This window comes from Procambarus clarkii, chromosome 17 (assembly GCF_040958095.1).
Source record: "Procambarus clarkii isolate CNS0578487 chromosome 17, FALCON_Pclarkii_2.0, whole genome shotgun sequence".
NCBI classification, from domain to species: Eukaryota; Metazoa; Arthropoda; class Malacostraca; order Decapoda; family Cambaridae; genus Procambarus; species Procambarus clarkii.
In genome coordinates, this window is record NC_091166.1 from 47926589 (window position 1) to 47942948 (window position 16360).

General features: G+C 44.2%; 1 protein-coding gene and 1 long non-coding RNA gene across 2 annotated transcripts in view; one reads left to right on the forward strand and one right to left on the reverse strand.

Annotated features, from left to right (window-relative positions):
* LOC123772474 (myosin-11) overlaps positions 1-12427 on the reverse strand; it is a 42037-nt gene extending 29610 nt beyond the window's left edge. Inside the window, exon 1 of the mRNA XM_069325974.1 lies at positions 12224-12427. The gene's annotated coding sequence lies outside the window, so the exon portion shown is untranslated. The remainder of the gene's footprint in view (positions 1-12223) is intronic.
* LOC123772473 (uncharacterized) overlaps positions 1-16360 on the forward strand; it is a 149267-nt gene that overhangs the window by 2322 nt on the left and 130585 nt on the right. The window lies entirely within an intron of this gene.

The following is a 16360-nucleotide window of genomic DNA, read 5'->3' on the forward strand; positions in this document are numbered from 1 at the left end:
GTACACATGTTGTTGAACTAGCTAGGCAGTATAACAAATCTTCAGGGAGGAGGCAGAAAAGGATGTCCTTTCCTCATTAATTAAGAAAATGTGTGCAGTATGGGAAGAACTGCAAAGTTATGCTGAAAAGAATCACAGATAAAGCTTTAGCAGGCCGTTGCATTGATTTTATTAATGACAATGATGTCTCACTACAGACAAGTGTTACAAAGTAGGGAAAAACAATCAAGAAAAAAATAAGAAAATCATGCAGTGAGCCAGAAGCAGATCCTAGCGGTATGCAGGCAAAATGTGCCAGAGTGAGGACCCTAGAGAAGTCATCACTGCCTGATAGTATAATAGAAGGGGACTCCCCTTCCAAACAGTAACATCTCTCCTCCTCCCCGTCTTCCATGTGCCAACAGGAAGACTTGTACATACTTTTGTAGTGAAGATTTGGGTGAATTGTGTATAAAGTTTACTTTGAAATGAAATTTTTGGAGAGTCAGCAATGGATTAATTCATTCCTCAATTTTTCTTATGGGGAAATTCGCTTCGTTTACGAATTTTTGGGTTACGAACCGTCTCCAGGAATGGATTAAATTCGTAAACCGAGGTGCCCATGTAATAATAATAATAATAATGAGAAAATCCGTAGGAGCCGTGATAAGGGTTCAAACTTCTGCGTGGTTGTTTCCACGAACACGCCCTAGTCAATTAGGGCCACGACATGGTCAAAAGGATTGCAACCTGGAGTTCTACTGAGCTCACAAGTGTTTCTTGAGGCTTCCACTGAAGCCAGACCAGGATTTTCACACAATCCCCCCCCCCCTCCCCCATCCTTTCCCTGCACTCTGACTCTGTCATCCAGGAATGTTCTACCTCTGATGCTCCTCTTTCAATACAATGTTCTGTGTATCGAAAGAGGAGCATCAGAGGTAGAACATTCCTGAATGACAGAGTCAGAGTGCATGGGGAAATTGAATGAAAATCCTGGTCTGGCTTCAGTGGAAGTATCAGGAAACACTTGTGAACTCTGTAGAACTCCAGGTTGCAACCCTTTTGACCATGGCATGGCCTAGTTGACTAGGGTGTGTGCGTGGGAACACCCACTATATAGGTTCGAAATCATCACAGCTCCTATGGATTTTCTCATTGGCACATCACATAAGTGTGATTACTCTCTGGATAATAATATAGTAATAATAATCATCATTTTATCAGGGACAAGAAGCCTGTGTGTGTGTGTGCATGTACTCACCTAATTGTGCTTGTGGGGGTTGAGCTCTGGCTCTTTGGTCCTGCCTCTCAACCAACAAGTGTGTGTGTGTGTGTATATATCATACCTAGTAGCCAGAATGCACTTCTTGGCCTACTATGCAAGGCCCAATTTGCCTAATAGGCCGAGTGATTCTTTTTTTTCAACAAATTGTTTCCAATTGGTTTATTTGAATTATTATTATTATTATATTAAGAACAAAAATTATTGACTTAGTTATGTTAATTTAGGTTAGGTCTTTTTATTTTATTTTATTATATTATATATTATATATTATTTATTTATTTATATATATATATATATATATATATATATATATATATATATATATATATATATATATATATATATATATATATATACACACACACACACACAAATACATATATCAATGATCGTTTTAAATCACAAGTGATTCAACAAGAGGTTCACAACAGTCACTATACAAGGCATTTTACATCTCTGGTGAGTCACACAGTTACTAGTCTTGCTCCACACCCACCCAACTGGGTGGCAGCTTTACAGTCATGTACAGGCTGCACCTACAGTAAGCCAATTTTGGATACTTCGCTATGATTACTGGCAGTACATCATTATGAATGAAGTGCTTACACATTTCTTTGACTCCATTGATGGTGTTATCTCTGAATTACTTCTATATTTTAGCATTGGTAACATCTAGAAGTAACATCTTTATCTGCTAACCTTATTGGATTACCCATAGACGTACGGTTCTTCCTGCTTAATAGAATGATGATAGATGAAGTAGCTGGTGTGAATATCACTGTGCCTCAAGTCTACGAGATTTTGTTGATGTTCCGGAATATTACTGCCCTCAGGCTGCTCAAAGGCAGTCAAAGATGGTAATCAATTCCCTCTTTACGAGCAAAAATTTTAGCTAACTCATCAGTTCTATCATGCATTCGAAGACCAATATGGGAAGGAATGTACAGGAGGCAAACTCTGATTCCATCATTGATTATCTCATTATATCTGTGTCTTGCTTCAGACACAAGCATGTCACAGTTGTGCCTTGGGGAGCTGAATGCAGTCCAGTATGACAAGGATTACAATTAGCGTCTTAACTTTGGATTCATATATGTGCTCGAGTGCAAGGATTATGACAACCAGTTCTTTTTGAAGAGTGGAGGCCCAGTTATTTATACGCACTCCAAACTCATGGGAGAAGGAGCCATCTCTCGCTGTCACGACAACTGCGCTTCCAGCTACCCCATAGGACTGGTGCAGGCAGGCACCAGTCTCGCCCTGTATCCCAGACAGGGGGAGACGTATGGACAAGTCTCCTTACATCCTTCGCCTCTGTTCACCTAGCAGTGTTTAGGAACCTGGGTGTTAGTCGACTGTTGTGGGTGGCATCCTGGGGAATGGTCAAGTGCTGCATATATCCCAGGTATACCTCAAGTTCCCACAAACGCCGCAAGACACAGCATGAGGAAAATAGCCAGAAGGCTACACATGAAATATGCTACAAGACAAAGAGACTAGAACCGCAAGGCCATTGCAACGAGTGGCCCGGAAGGTCCCTCAGTCCAAAAAAGGGTTCACGCCCAAAGTCAAATAGTTGGTTCACGCCCAAACAAAGTAACTACTGGTGTAAGGGGCCATCAGCGTAAATAACTTGGGAAAGGGACCGCTCTCTGACCAAAGCATCAATTAGGCTTAAGGCATTGTACTTTGCTTCTTGTCGGAGCAAGGGTTGTTCTTTAATCAGCTTTTTGGATGGGAAAGGGGGGACAGTAATTTGGAAAGGGGTGATCTCCCATGGTCCCCCCCCCCCCCTCCCATGGGGCAGAAAAGTGTCGTTGTTGTCTCTCTTGGTAGAGGTGATGAATATTATACATTCTGAGCCACAGTGGCAGTCTTGGTAATTCATTTGGAGGAATGCTCACCTTCAAGAAAGAATGCTTGGAGGGCTTCAGTGCAGGGGGTTAGGCTGGAGGCAGCCTAAACATCTTGATACAAATGAAAGCATTAATTTCAGTGATACGAACACTTACACATGAAATATTCAGTTCCTTCCTCATGTTAGTAATTTAATTGTACGGAGGGCATCCGAGGATAATCCTCATGGTTTCGTTTCGATGACTGAATCAAGTGATGAAGTGGCTGGGGATAATATATATATATTTGTTATATTCAAGAGTTCTTACATTCTTGTAGAGCCACTAGCACACATAGCGTTTCGGGTAGGTCCTTCATCCTAATTTTCCCTAGAATATGACCCGCCAAATTGTTTAACAACCAGGTACCCGTTCACTACTCGTGAATGTGAACAGAAGGTGAACAGAGGCGTACCGTCAAGGACTGGCGCCCAGTCATTCCTCCCCGGCCAGGAGACGAACCCAGGCCAAAGCCCCGGCTTTCAGAATTGAAAATTTTCAGAATTTCAGATAAATTTATCAAGAACTGTGAGAGGCTGGTGAGGAGGGGATTGATTATCGCAGTAACTGTAGTGTATCAGTTATTCTGTATTGTTGTACTCAACATACAGTAGTACTTGCACAAGCTGTACAGTACTTATAGCTTGTCGGTTCATTAAGAGAGTAGGCTTGTAAACATTTGTAAGAGGAGAGTATAAAGTTTCATTATTTAATTTTTTGGTAACGACATTTCAATGATTCCAAACTCCTAACCGACATGAATAGGCTGGTGTTGTCCAGTCAGGTTTTCTGTTCTGGCCTATAACTGGAGGTTAGCTTATGTGTTATTAAATTGAAATGAGTTTAATTTATATCAATTATACCCTAGCCTAATTATACCCCATTCTGTAATGGTATGGTAACAATAATTATATTCGTATCATGAAAGTTGACAATGGGTATACGATATATTGATTGTGTATAATAGATGTAGAATGATTATAATGATACATGTTACTTTATTATTAATGTTCGCGGAATCTTGCCCAGCTGACCTTGACACCAAGACAATGATAGTGATATACAGTGATACTTCAAGACTTATCTTCCTCCTTGAAGGAGTTGTCTTTGTGGTGGTGTGATGTGCTTTGAGGTCCCGTCGACCACTTTTGGACATCTTTGTGGCCGTGTTTGGGTCCCCGTATGTGTGGTGGGGTGTGACGGGACGTGACAGGTGGGCCCGTGTGTTGTGTGACGTGACTGACAGGTGGCTCCAGAGATGAAGGAAGCGGTATTTAGCTGACATGACCCCGGCCTACCCCCCCCCCTCTCATGAACATTTCCTGGATGTGTTTACGTCTCCCAGCTGATAGCGTGCGGCAGTGTCTTCCGGTGCCGCCAGTCACTGCACGGGAGCACACACACACACACACACACACACACACACAGTTCAAGTGTAGATATGATAGAGCCCAGTAGGCTCAGGAACCTGTACACCTGTTGATTGATGGTTGAGAGGCGGGACCAAAGAGCCAGAGCTCAACCCCCGCAAGCACAACTAGGTGAGTACACACACACACACACACACACACACCGAGAAACAAAAGAGGAATCCGTGGTTTAATAGGGCATGTATGAAAACAAAGGAACTGAACAAAAGGGCATGGAGGAACGTCCGAAATAACAGAACACCAGAAAGCAGAGAGAGATATACCAGAGAACCAGGAATGAGTATGTTAGTGTGAGAAGAGAAGCTGAGAAAAAATATGAAAAGGATATAGCTAATAAAGCCAAGACCGAACCAAAGCTACTACACAGTCACATCAGGAGGAAGAAGACAGTGAAGGAACAGGTGATGAAACTTAGAGCAGGCGAGGACAGGTACACAGAGAATGACAAAGCGGCGTGTGAAGAATTCGACAAGAGGTTCCAGGAGGTCTTCACAATAGAACAAGGTGAGGTCACTGCGCTAGGAGAGGTGGCAGTAAACCAGGCGGCTTTGGAAGGGTTCGAAATTGCAAGAAATGAGGTCAAGAGGCATCTGTGTGATCTGAGTGTGAGAAAGGCTGTTGGCCCAGACGGAATCTCACCATGGGTATTGAAAGAGTGTGCAGGTGCACTTTGCTTGCCACTCTCCATAGTGTATAGTAAGTCACTGGAGACCTACCAGAAATATGGAAGACGGCTAATGTAGTCCCAATATACAAAAAGGGGGACAGACAAAAGGCACTGAACTAGAGGCCAGTGTCCTTAACTTGTATACTATGCAAGGTGACGGAGAAGATCGTGAGAAAAAAACCTGGTAACACATCTGGAGAGAAGGGACTTCGTGACAAACCATCAACATGCGTTTAGGTAGGGTAAATCTTTCCTTACAGGCTTACTAGAATTCTACGATCAGGTGACAAAGATTAAGCAAGAAAGAGAAGGATGGGCGGACTGCATTTTTTTTGGATTGTCGGAAAGCCTTTGACACAGTACCTCATAAGAGACTGATGCATAAGCTGGAGAAACAGGCAGGAGTAACTGGTAGGGCGCTCCAGTGGATAAGGGAGTACCTAAGCAATAGGAAGCAGAGAGTTAGTGAGGGGTGAGACCTCAGATTGGCGTGAAGTCACCAGTGGAGTCCCACAGGGCTCTATACTCGGACTATCCTGTTTCTGATATACGTAAATGATCTCCCAGTGGGTATAGAATCATTCCTCTCAATGTTTGCTGACGACGCCAAAATTATGAGAAGGATTAAGACAGAGGCGGACAGCTTGAGGCTTCGAGAAGACCTGGACAAGCTGCAGGAATGGTCGAACAAATGGCTGTTAGAGTTTAACCCAAGCAAATGTAAAGTAATAAAGATAGGTGTAGGGAGCAGGAGACCAGATACAAGGTATCATTTGGGAGATGAAATGCTTCAAGAGTCAGAGAGAGAAAGACCTGGGGGTTGATATCACGCCAGACCTGTCCCCTGAAGCCCATATCAAGAGGATAACATCAGCGGCATATGCCAGGTTGGCTAACATAAGAACGGCCTTTAGAAACTTGTGTAAGGAATCTTTCAGAACTTTGTACACCACATATGTCAGACCAATCCTAGAGTATGCGGTTCCAGCATGGAGTCCATATCTAGTCAAGCATAAGACTAAACTGGAAAAGGTTCAAAGGTTTGCCACCAGACTAGTACCCGAGCTGAGAGGTATGAGCTATGAGGAGAGACTTCGGGAATTAAACCTCACGTCACTGGGAGATAGAAGAGTTAGAGGGGACATGATCACCACATACAAGATTCTCAGAGAAATTGATTGGGTAGATAAAGACAGACTATTTAACACAAAGGGCACACACACTACGGGACACAGGTGGAAATTGAGTGCCAAAATGAGCCATAGAGACGTTAGAAAGAATTTTTTCAGTGTCAGAGTAGTAGACAAATGGAATGCATTAGGAAGTGATGTGGTGGAGGCTGACACCATACACAGCTTCACGTGTAGATATGATAGAGTCCAGTAGGCTCAGGAACCTGTACATTAGTTGTTTGACAGTTGAGAGGCGGGACCAAACTACCAGAGCTCAACCCCCTCAAGCACAACTAGGTAAATACACAGCAAACTACTGTAGGATGACAGGCAGAACATAGTACCATGGGAGTCCACAGCAGAGAAGGATTGTCGAGGACCGGGCCGCGGGGACACTAAAAAGCCCCGAAATCATCTCAAGATAACCTCAAGATAACCTGGACCCAGCAACACCAAAATTACTGGAACGGTCTCCAAGTATTTAAGGTGACGAGAAAGGCATCACATAATGTACACATGGAAGATACTGCAAGGTCACATCCAAAGTTTGTACGACAAAATAACAAGGAATGACCACTGATATTACAGTGCATGAATATCACAACTCCACATAAGAACAATAAAAGTAATTGCAGAAGGCATAGTCCTACTCGAGTCCTATTTAAATCCACCCCAAACTCATACATAGGTCTAACCTACGCTTGAAACAATCCAGTGCCTGTCGTGTTACCCGGTAATGTGTTCCATAAATCAACAACCCTGTTTTCAAACCATTATTTACGTCCCTTCCACCAAGTATAAGAAATATTGCCCAAATGAACGTGGACGTTTTCACGAGTCAGTTGGACAAATGGGTACAGGAAGTGCCGTATTACGCGGGTTTATTGAATATGTTGGCCTGCGGGTCCCTGCAAGTAGCAGCCTTTACGGAGCGGGTAATCACTTGGCTCCAAGCCTTGTTTGGCGAGTACAACTTTCGAAATCGACTACAGGTAAATACTCTGCTACACTATGTAAATTCACCCCCACATCGGTCTCAACCACACCTACACTGTGCACCACACCTGACACACACACCTGACACTCTACACCACACCTGACACACACTCTACATCACATCTGACACGCCTACACCACACCTGACACACCCTCACTCTACACAAGTGCGAGAACTCAATAATAAATTCTAGGAGATCTTCACACTAGAGCAAGGAGACGTTCCAGAGATAAGAGAAGGAATAGTTAACCAGGCACCACTAGAGGAGTTTGGGATTACCAGTGATCTAAGGAAGCTTTTGCTAGTGTTGGATATGACAAAGGCTATAGGCCCGGATGGAATATCTCCATGGATACTAAAGGAAGGAGCAGAGGCACTGTGCCTGCCACTCTCTGTAGTGTATAACTAATCACTGGTAACAGGTGAACTGCCAAAAAATTTGGAAGACGGCAAATGTAGTCCTGATATTCAAGAAGGGGGATAAAAAGGAGGCACTGAACTACAGGCCAGTGTCCCTAACTTGCGTACCATGCAAGTTGGCGGAGAGGATTGTGCGATAAAAGCTAGTGGAACATCAGGAGCGAAGGAACTTTGTGACAACATCAACATGGGTACAGGGATGGCACGTCATGCCTCACAGGATTAATTGAATTCTATGATCATGCAACACAAATCAGGCAAGAAAGAGAGGGGTGGGCAGACTGCATATTTCTGGATTGCCAGAAAGCCTTTGACACAGTACCACACAAGAGACTAGTGCAGAAGCTGGAGATGCAGGCAGGAGTGAAAGGGAAGGTACTCCATTGGATAAGGGAGTATCTAAGTAACAGAAGACAGCGAGTCACTGTAAGGGGTGAGGCCTAAGATTGGCGAGGCGCTATCAGTGGAGTCCCACAGGGGCCAGTCCTTGGGCCTATACTGTTTCTGATATATGTAAATGATCTCCCAGAGGGTATAGAATCGTTCCTCTCATTGTTTGCTGATGGTGCAAAAATTATGAGGAGGATTAAGACGGAGGAAGATAGTATGAGGCTACAAGATGACCTTAACAAACTGAATTTATGGTCGAACAAATGGCTACTAAAGTTCAACCCCCAGTAAATGTAAGATAATGAAACTAGGCGGTGGAAACAGGCCATACACAGGATACCGAATGGGAGATGAAGTCTTTCATGAAACGGACAGAAAGAAAGAACTAGTTGATATCATACCAAACCTGTCTCCTGAAGCCCACATAAAAAAGAATAACATCAGCGGCCTATGCGAGGCTGGCTAACATCAGAACTGCCTTCAGGAACCTGTGTAAGGAATCATTCAGAACCTTGTATACCACATATGTAAGACCAATCGTGGAGTATGCAGCCCCAGCATGGAGCCCGTACCTTGTCAAGCACAACCAAAGAGGACCAAAGGGACAACGAAACACACAACGGGACCAAAGAGTCAGAGCTCAACCCCCGCATGCACAATTAGGTGAGTACAAGACGAAGCTGGAAAACGTTCAGAGGTATGCCACTAGGCTAGTCTTAGAACTAAGAGGCATGAGTTACGACGAAATGCTGGGTGAAATGCACCTTACTACATTGGAAGACAGTAAGAGGAGACATGATCACTACCTACAAAATTCTCAGAGGAATTGACAGGGTAAATAAAAATAAACCAACACGGATGGTACGCGAACAAGGGGACACAGGTGGAAACTGAGTAATCAAATGAGCCACAGGGACGTTAGAAAGAACTTTTTCAGTGTCAGAGTAGTTAACAGATAGAATGCATTAGGCAGTGATGTGGTGGAGGCTGACTCCATACACAGTTTCAGATGTAGATATGATAGAGCCCAGTAGGCTCAGGAATCTGTACGTCAGTTGATTGACGGTTGAGAGGCGGGACCAAAGAGCCAAAACTCAACCCCCGCAAGCACAACTGAGTACGACTAGGTGAGTACACCAAACACACCAACACACTACACCACACCAGGCACACTCTACAGCACACTAGACACACACACCTACAGCACACCAGTCACAGTGAGAGGAGAGACCCCAGAGTGATGGGGGATACTACCAGAAGCGTCCCACAATAGTTAGACTGGGAGGGCCCTACCCTATTCTATGTCTTTAATGGGTCCTGATAGTACAGTCGGGTTCGTTCTCGACGCACAGTCGAGAATTCTGGGTTCGAATCCCGGGCGGGACAAATGGTTGGGCACATTTCCTTAAACCTAATGACCTGTTCATTTAAATTAACAGTGGGGTAAGTCCTCAGGAGTTAGTCAGCTTGTTGTGGGGTGGCATCCAGGGCGGGGGCGGTAATTCAACGTTGGGGTTCTTGAAAAAACCCAAAAGTGTGTGAATACACTCTGGCTTCCTGTCCCCGACACAATGAATTATGTGAACGACCTCCTATGGGGGATTAGTTCCTTCCTCTTAGTGTTCGTCTACGTCACAACAATAATGAAGTTAAATATGATGGAAAATTACAAGAAATTACAGGATGACGTGGACAAAAGGGGAGTATAGGGTCTCTCAAGAGACACTAGAGTTCAACACAAGGCATCACCTGGCAGAGAAACTCCTGGTAAAATGAGACAGGTTTTAGGGGGGGTTGATATTACAGGAACCCGTCACCAGAAGCCCACATCACAATATCATCAGCTGCGTACGGAAGGTTGGTTAATATAAGAACTGTCTTTACGGCGCTGAACAGAGTCGTTCAGAATGTTATATATCATTTAAGATAGCACCAAGATAGAGGCAACACTTCGTTAATCAAAACCAAACTGGAGAAAGTTGAGAGGAAAGCCAGGGGCCAGATTCACGATAGCACTTACGCAAGCACTTACGAACGTGTACATCTTTCTTCAATCTTTGACGGCTTTGGTTACAATTATTAAACAGTTTACAAGCATGAAAACTTGCCAATCAACTGTTGTTATTGTTATAAACATCCTCCTGGTGCTTCGGAGCTCATTAACTGTTTAATAATGGTCAACAAAGCCGCCAAAGATTGAGAAAAGATGTACAGGTTCGTAAGTGCTTTCGTGAATCTGGCCCCAGGGGACTAGTCCCAGAGCTGATAGGTATGAATTAAACGTTACGTCACAGGAAGAGAAAAGAAATAGAGATCGCATGATCTTGGTTATCTTGAGATGATTTCGGGGCTTAGCGTCACCGCGGCCCGGTCCTCGACCAGGTCTCCTTTTTGTTACACCCCCCCCCCTTCCTCCCCAGGAAGCAGCTCGTAGTAGCTGTCTAACTCCCAGGTATTTATTTACTGTTAGGTAAGAAGGGCATCAGGGTGAAAGAAACTCTGCCCATTTGTTTCCGCCGTCACCTGGGATCGAACCCGGAACCTCAGGACTACGAATCTGAAGCGCTGTCCACTCAGCTGTCAAGCCCTCCCCCCTTATGCCAGACCTGCCTGGGTCTGACATAAATGTAATGGTAATTTTTTTACAATGTCATTTTTTTTTTACAAAACAATCATATGTACAAAAGAACTTACATCGAACACTGTTTATGTAGGACAGACGTAAATATATGTAGGTTAGATTAGCATTTTAAAAGCACCACAATCACCTTCTGTGGTTGATTGTTCAATAAATCACTTGGGACACTTGATTTACAACGGTAAAAAACTGTTTTCTTTAAACTTCGTCCTGTAATATCTCGCAACACAACATATTCGCAACTACACACCCATCTCGGAGCATACAGTTCATCACAAAACACACAACACATGGCAACATACACCACATGATACAAGACACGACAACATACACCACACAACATACAAGACACGACAACATACAACACAACACCACACAACATAAACCACATGACAACATACACCACACGACAACATACAAGACACGACAACATACACCACACGACAACATACAACACACAACACAAACCACATGACAACATACACCACACAACATAAACCACATGACAACATACAACACAAACCACATGACAACATACACCACACAACATAAACCACATGACAACACACAACACAAACCACATGACAACATACACCACACAACATAAACCACATGACAACATACAACACAAACCACACGACAACATAACACACAACACAAACCACATGACAACAACATACAAGACATAGGAACACACAAGACGGTGTGGTGGTGGTGGCGGGGAGGGAGGAGGTGAGAGGCAGCGTGACAGTATCAACATTTGATAACTAAGGTCGCTGCTCAAGTGTCGTGAATGGTGAGGTCCTTCTGGCTCGACCAGCACCCGTGTTCGCATCCCTCCCCCACTCACCGCTCCTGGCTTCCTCGCCTTACATCCCGCACCCACACATTCCTCACACACTCTACTCCCATTGGATCTCCCTTCCAATTTAGTGGCATAAGAGAGTATGGAGATTTGGGATCACTTGGGCAGCTATGTTTGTTGAAATATGTATATGAAGGTGAAGACGGTGTCAAAGGCAGGCATCGGGACGAGACACCCAGAGAGCAGATGCCCAGCGCCCAAGTCTGTGGCCATAATATGGGATATATTTACCTCGCACGCTCATTCTTGCTAAGGCTTTTCACTTAGATTTACAACCATTGACAGTCCTCGCCAGCTGTAAACCAGGCGAGGCACAAGCGGTGTAAATATTAGTTAGGACGAGTGAACAGTAGCGGTAACTTCCCCCCAGCCCTCCCCCTCTACTCCCCCCTCACTGTACCCAGCACATGGAACACACTCACCCAGCCCCATCGTCGTGGTGTCTGTCAGTCACCGCCGCCCTAAACCCGCTGGTTATTACTCACGCCGTCACTGTGTGCAGTGTTGACCTGTGAAATCTATAAGTGGTGGGTGTTGAAGTGTTGTGGGGGGAGTGAGAGCGCCGTGAGCCAGCCACGGAGGCCAGGAGAGACCTGTACCAAGCCAGAGGCTCCCATAGTCCTGAGCGTAAACAAAAAGTTTTCAAACTTCCCGTGAGAACGCGGGCCTTGGTGGTGGGAATTTTGCATTTTGCGGCTTTATTTCGGTAAGTACACATTTATTGACCGTTTGCCTTCGTGTACTTGGATGTTTTGCGATTATTTGAATGAAAAAAAATTATTGTTCGACGTGTAATAACGGTAAAATTAAAGGAAATAGGCAGCACAGTTTGTGAAGCATCCGCTAGAGGGCAGGGCGTGCGGCCCCATTCAGTGTGGGTTGAAAGTCCTGGGAAAATATGGGTTAGCGTGGGAATTTTTTACTCTTTCTTCCCACACTTGCCTCTGAGTGGATGGACAAGGAGTGTGTAGTGACTCGGGGGTCAAGAGTGGACCCTGGTAGAAAGAAACAGCAGCGAAACACCTTGAAAGACGAGGCAAATGTGTGGAGATGGTGGTGGTGGTGTGTTCTGGGATGTGGCGAGCCCCAGACCTGCCACACACCACCAAAACAATGTTCTAGATCAATATATATTCACGGTCTTGCATCACTGAGCATCTACACACGGCTCTGCCACTGGTGGTCCACTTTTAGGAAGTGTTAAATGATTTATAATTAACATTTAATTTATAAATTGTTTAAGAGAAAAAATCGCACGAGTGTGGATACGGGCGCGTGTTTGGGAGATGGAGAAGATGCCAGACGCCGCAAGCCTCAGCATCCACCTATACTGTGGATGCTAGGTGGTCACTGTCCTCATCAGTGACACACACACTCGTGGGTAATGTTAAGACAGGAGGAGGAGCATGTAGGTGTGTAGAGTGGGTGTGTTGGTGGGAAAAGGGGGGGGGGGGGTAAACGTGAAGTGGTTGGGCAGTAGTGAAGGAGGAGAGGGTGCGGGTGGTGGGTGTCGGGGTCCTCCACCCACCTGGTGCACTATGTGCCTCGCGCCACACCACCACATCTAAACCATCTTGAACAAAGCCTCCCAAAGCAAGACTAACAAATATATATTTCTTAGCCATGACTTTAATCTATTTTATAGTCCTTTATAATTAGTTTTCTCTTGTTAGATGAAGAGTGAATTAGACGAATACCTAAATTTACCAGAGGTCAGAGGCCACTATGTAACGGCCTCAACGGGGACAGGAGGCCGGTGGCTTGCCAAAGATCACATTTTGTTGATAATTTTGTCCAACTGAACTGCTGTAATGTGCTGGTATATACGGCTTGGGCGGGTAGGGGGTCCGTGGGTGTATAACCCTACCGTGTGGGTGAAAAAGCATCTCTCGTTTCCACAAGATCAGCTCCGCCATGGCTGATTTGCAGTGTTAGTCCTGTGGTACTCAACCTTTCCTGGAATGAGAGTTGTCTTTGTTCTGGAATAATGCGTGTTTCTCTGATGTACTTTCTCAAAAGTAGACATGTCCTTCTGAAGACGAGGTCTATGCTTGGATACAGTCATCCAAAAGGAGACACACCAGACATTTATACAGTTTAATAATCGCTCTTTTTTCCCTGAAGTCAAAAAGTTTCGTTTGGCTGTTCCCAAGAGTTTGGGTTGGCCTTTCTACTGTGTCTCCTACTTGTGCAACTTTCAATGATTACCTGGAGAGGGTTTTTAGAGTTCTACTCCGAGCCCGGCCTGGGGCCAGGCTCGACTTGCGATAACTTGGTCCAACAGGCTGTTGCTGGGAGCGGCTCGCAGGTCCACATATCCACTACAGCTCGGTTGATCCTGCACTTCTGCAAGAACTTATCTAAATATTTTTTGATTGGTGGATCAAGGCTCTTAGGACCTTCAATCTGCTGCCTGGTAGTGTTTATGTAATAGTTGTGTGTTCATTATTGTGCCCTACAGCCAAGGTTTTGTATTTTTTTCGTATTAAAAAAAACATTTTCCAGCCTTACGATCATTCGTGTAATAGATCTCTTTGCAAGGCCTCGATATCATTTTCATGTCCAAATTTACCATAAATTTTAATGCCAACTGTAAATTTCATGATCTGGTTTGTAATATTGTTACTCTAGTCATTGATGTAGATAATACAAAGGTATGATGAGGGATGGATGGTGAAGGGGGGCCATATGGTGAGGGATGGTGAAGGGCATATGGTGAGGGGAGACCACGGGGAGGACACTGCGTTATCAGTATTTCTACTGCGAAACTTGTCACATTAAGGTTGGTTAATATTTGTGAAACCAGCGGACAACGGTCATTGCGGCTCACTAAGCCTGTGACAATACTGCTAGTCCTTGTCCAGTGTTAACAAAAAACCAGGTGCTTTTTTGAGAGGGCGGGATGGGTGCTCCAGGTGGTGGTGTCCCAGGGAGACACTAGCCCAGAGGGAGCAGTATTGTTGGCCTGTGTTGGGACCGAACTGTCCATTACATAGCCCAACACATTTAAATTTATTCTTTTCTAGCGTATAAATTACTCCGATAACTATAGTTTATAGACGAGTCTGGTGTTATCCGAATGTAGTCGTCTCCGACTTTACTGAGGAGGAGGAAACCTGAGTGACCTGTTGTCAGGTGCGACACGTACATAACCGAGCCCTGACTAAGGACAATAAAATATAGGTAAAATTTTATCATGGATATTTATTTATTACCCCAAAAACGTGGGTATCTTATATGTCGTTATATATACAAATTACGAGACACTACATATAATGTATAGATAGAGATATATATATCTATATATATCTATATATATCTATATATATCTATGTCGTACCTAGTAGATAGAACGCACTTCTCAGCCTACTATGCAAGGCCCGATTTGCCTAATAAGCCAAGTTTTCATGAAATAATGTTTTTTCGACTACCTAACCTATAAGGTTAGGTCATATATCTACGTTAATTTTAACTCCAATAAAAAAAAATTGACCTCATAATGAAATGGTTAGCTTTATCATTTCATAAGAAAAAAAAATTGAGAAAATAAATTAATTCAGGAAAACTTGGCTTATTAGGATAATCGGGCCTTGCATAGTAGGCTGAGAAGTGCGTTCTGGCTACTAGGTACGACATCTATATATCTATATATCCACACACACACAAAGTACAATAACAGCAGTATTACTCAATAGTGATAACGGTTCTCTTCCGAACCCTTTTACTTCTCTTGCCTGTATCCACTACGTAATAGCAAGACAGTTCTTGAGACCCTCGGCCAACTACACTGACACGACGGTATATACATACAGCTAACGCAAGCGTCTGTAGAACTTTTCTACCTTCTCGTGGCTCAATATTATTATCCTGATGTCGACGGTAGATGTCTAACACCCCCCACGGCGTTGACAGTCACCATCTTCCACGGGTCGTAGTTCAGAAGAGAGTGGATCACCTCGTCACAATGTCGCCATACGGCTGGTCACACAACTAGGCCATGTCGACAGGGAGGAAGAGTGTAGAGTACTGTCCTACCCAGGTTCTGACCTGTACTCATTGCCTCGCCCGGTGATTCTGATTGGCCAACAGAATTCCCGCCACGGGACGAGCCACGCCGTGTGGGTCGTTAACAACCTGCATGGTTGTTAAAGTCGTTCCCCCTGTAACATTTAGTAGGAAAGCATTACTCTTAAGTACCACTACTTATACTCTGATGCGACGCAATAACACGATAAAAGAAACTTCCCGTAACACCTGCCTGAGGCCAGATTCACGAAAGCACTTACGAACCTGTACATCTTTTCTCAATCTTTGGCGGCTTTGTTTCATATTATTAAACAGTTAATGAGCTCCGAAACACCAGGAGGCTGTTTATAACAATAACAACAGATGAATGGGAAGTTTTCACGCTTGTAAACTCTTTAATAAATGTAACCAAAGCCGTCAAAGATTGAGGAAAGATGTACACGTTCGTAAGTGCTTGCGTAAGTGCTTTCATGAATCTGGCCCCTGGACACTTGCCGAGGGAGCCTCAATGTTTCTCACCCTTCATTCTGCCGTTACGCGCCCGTAATGTTTATTTTGGATTCTTGGTTTGGTGAGGCACTCGACGGCTACCAAGC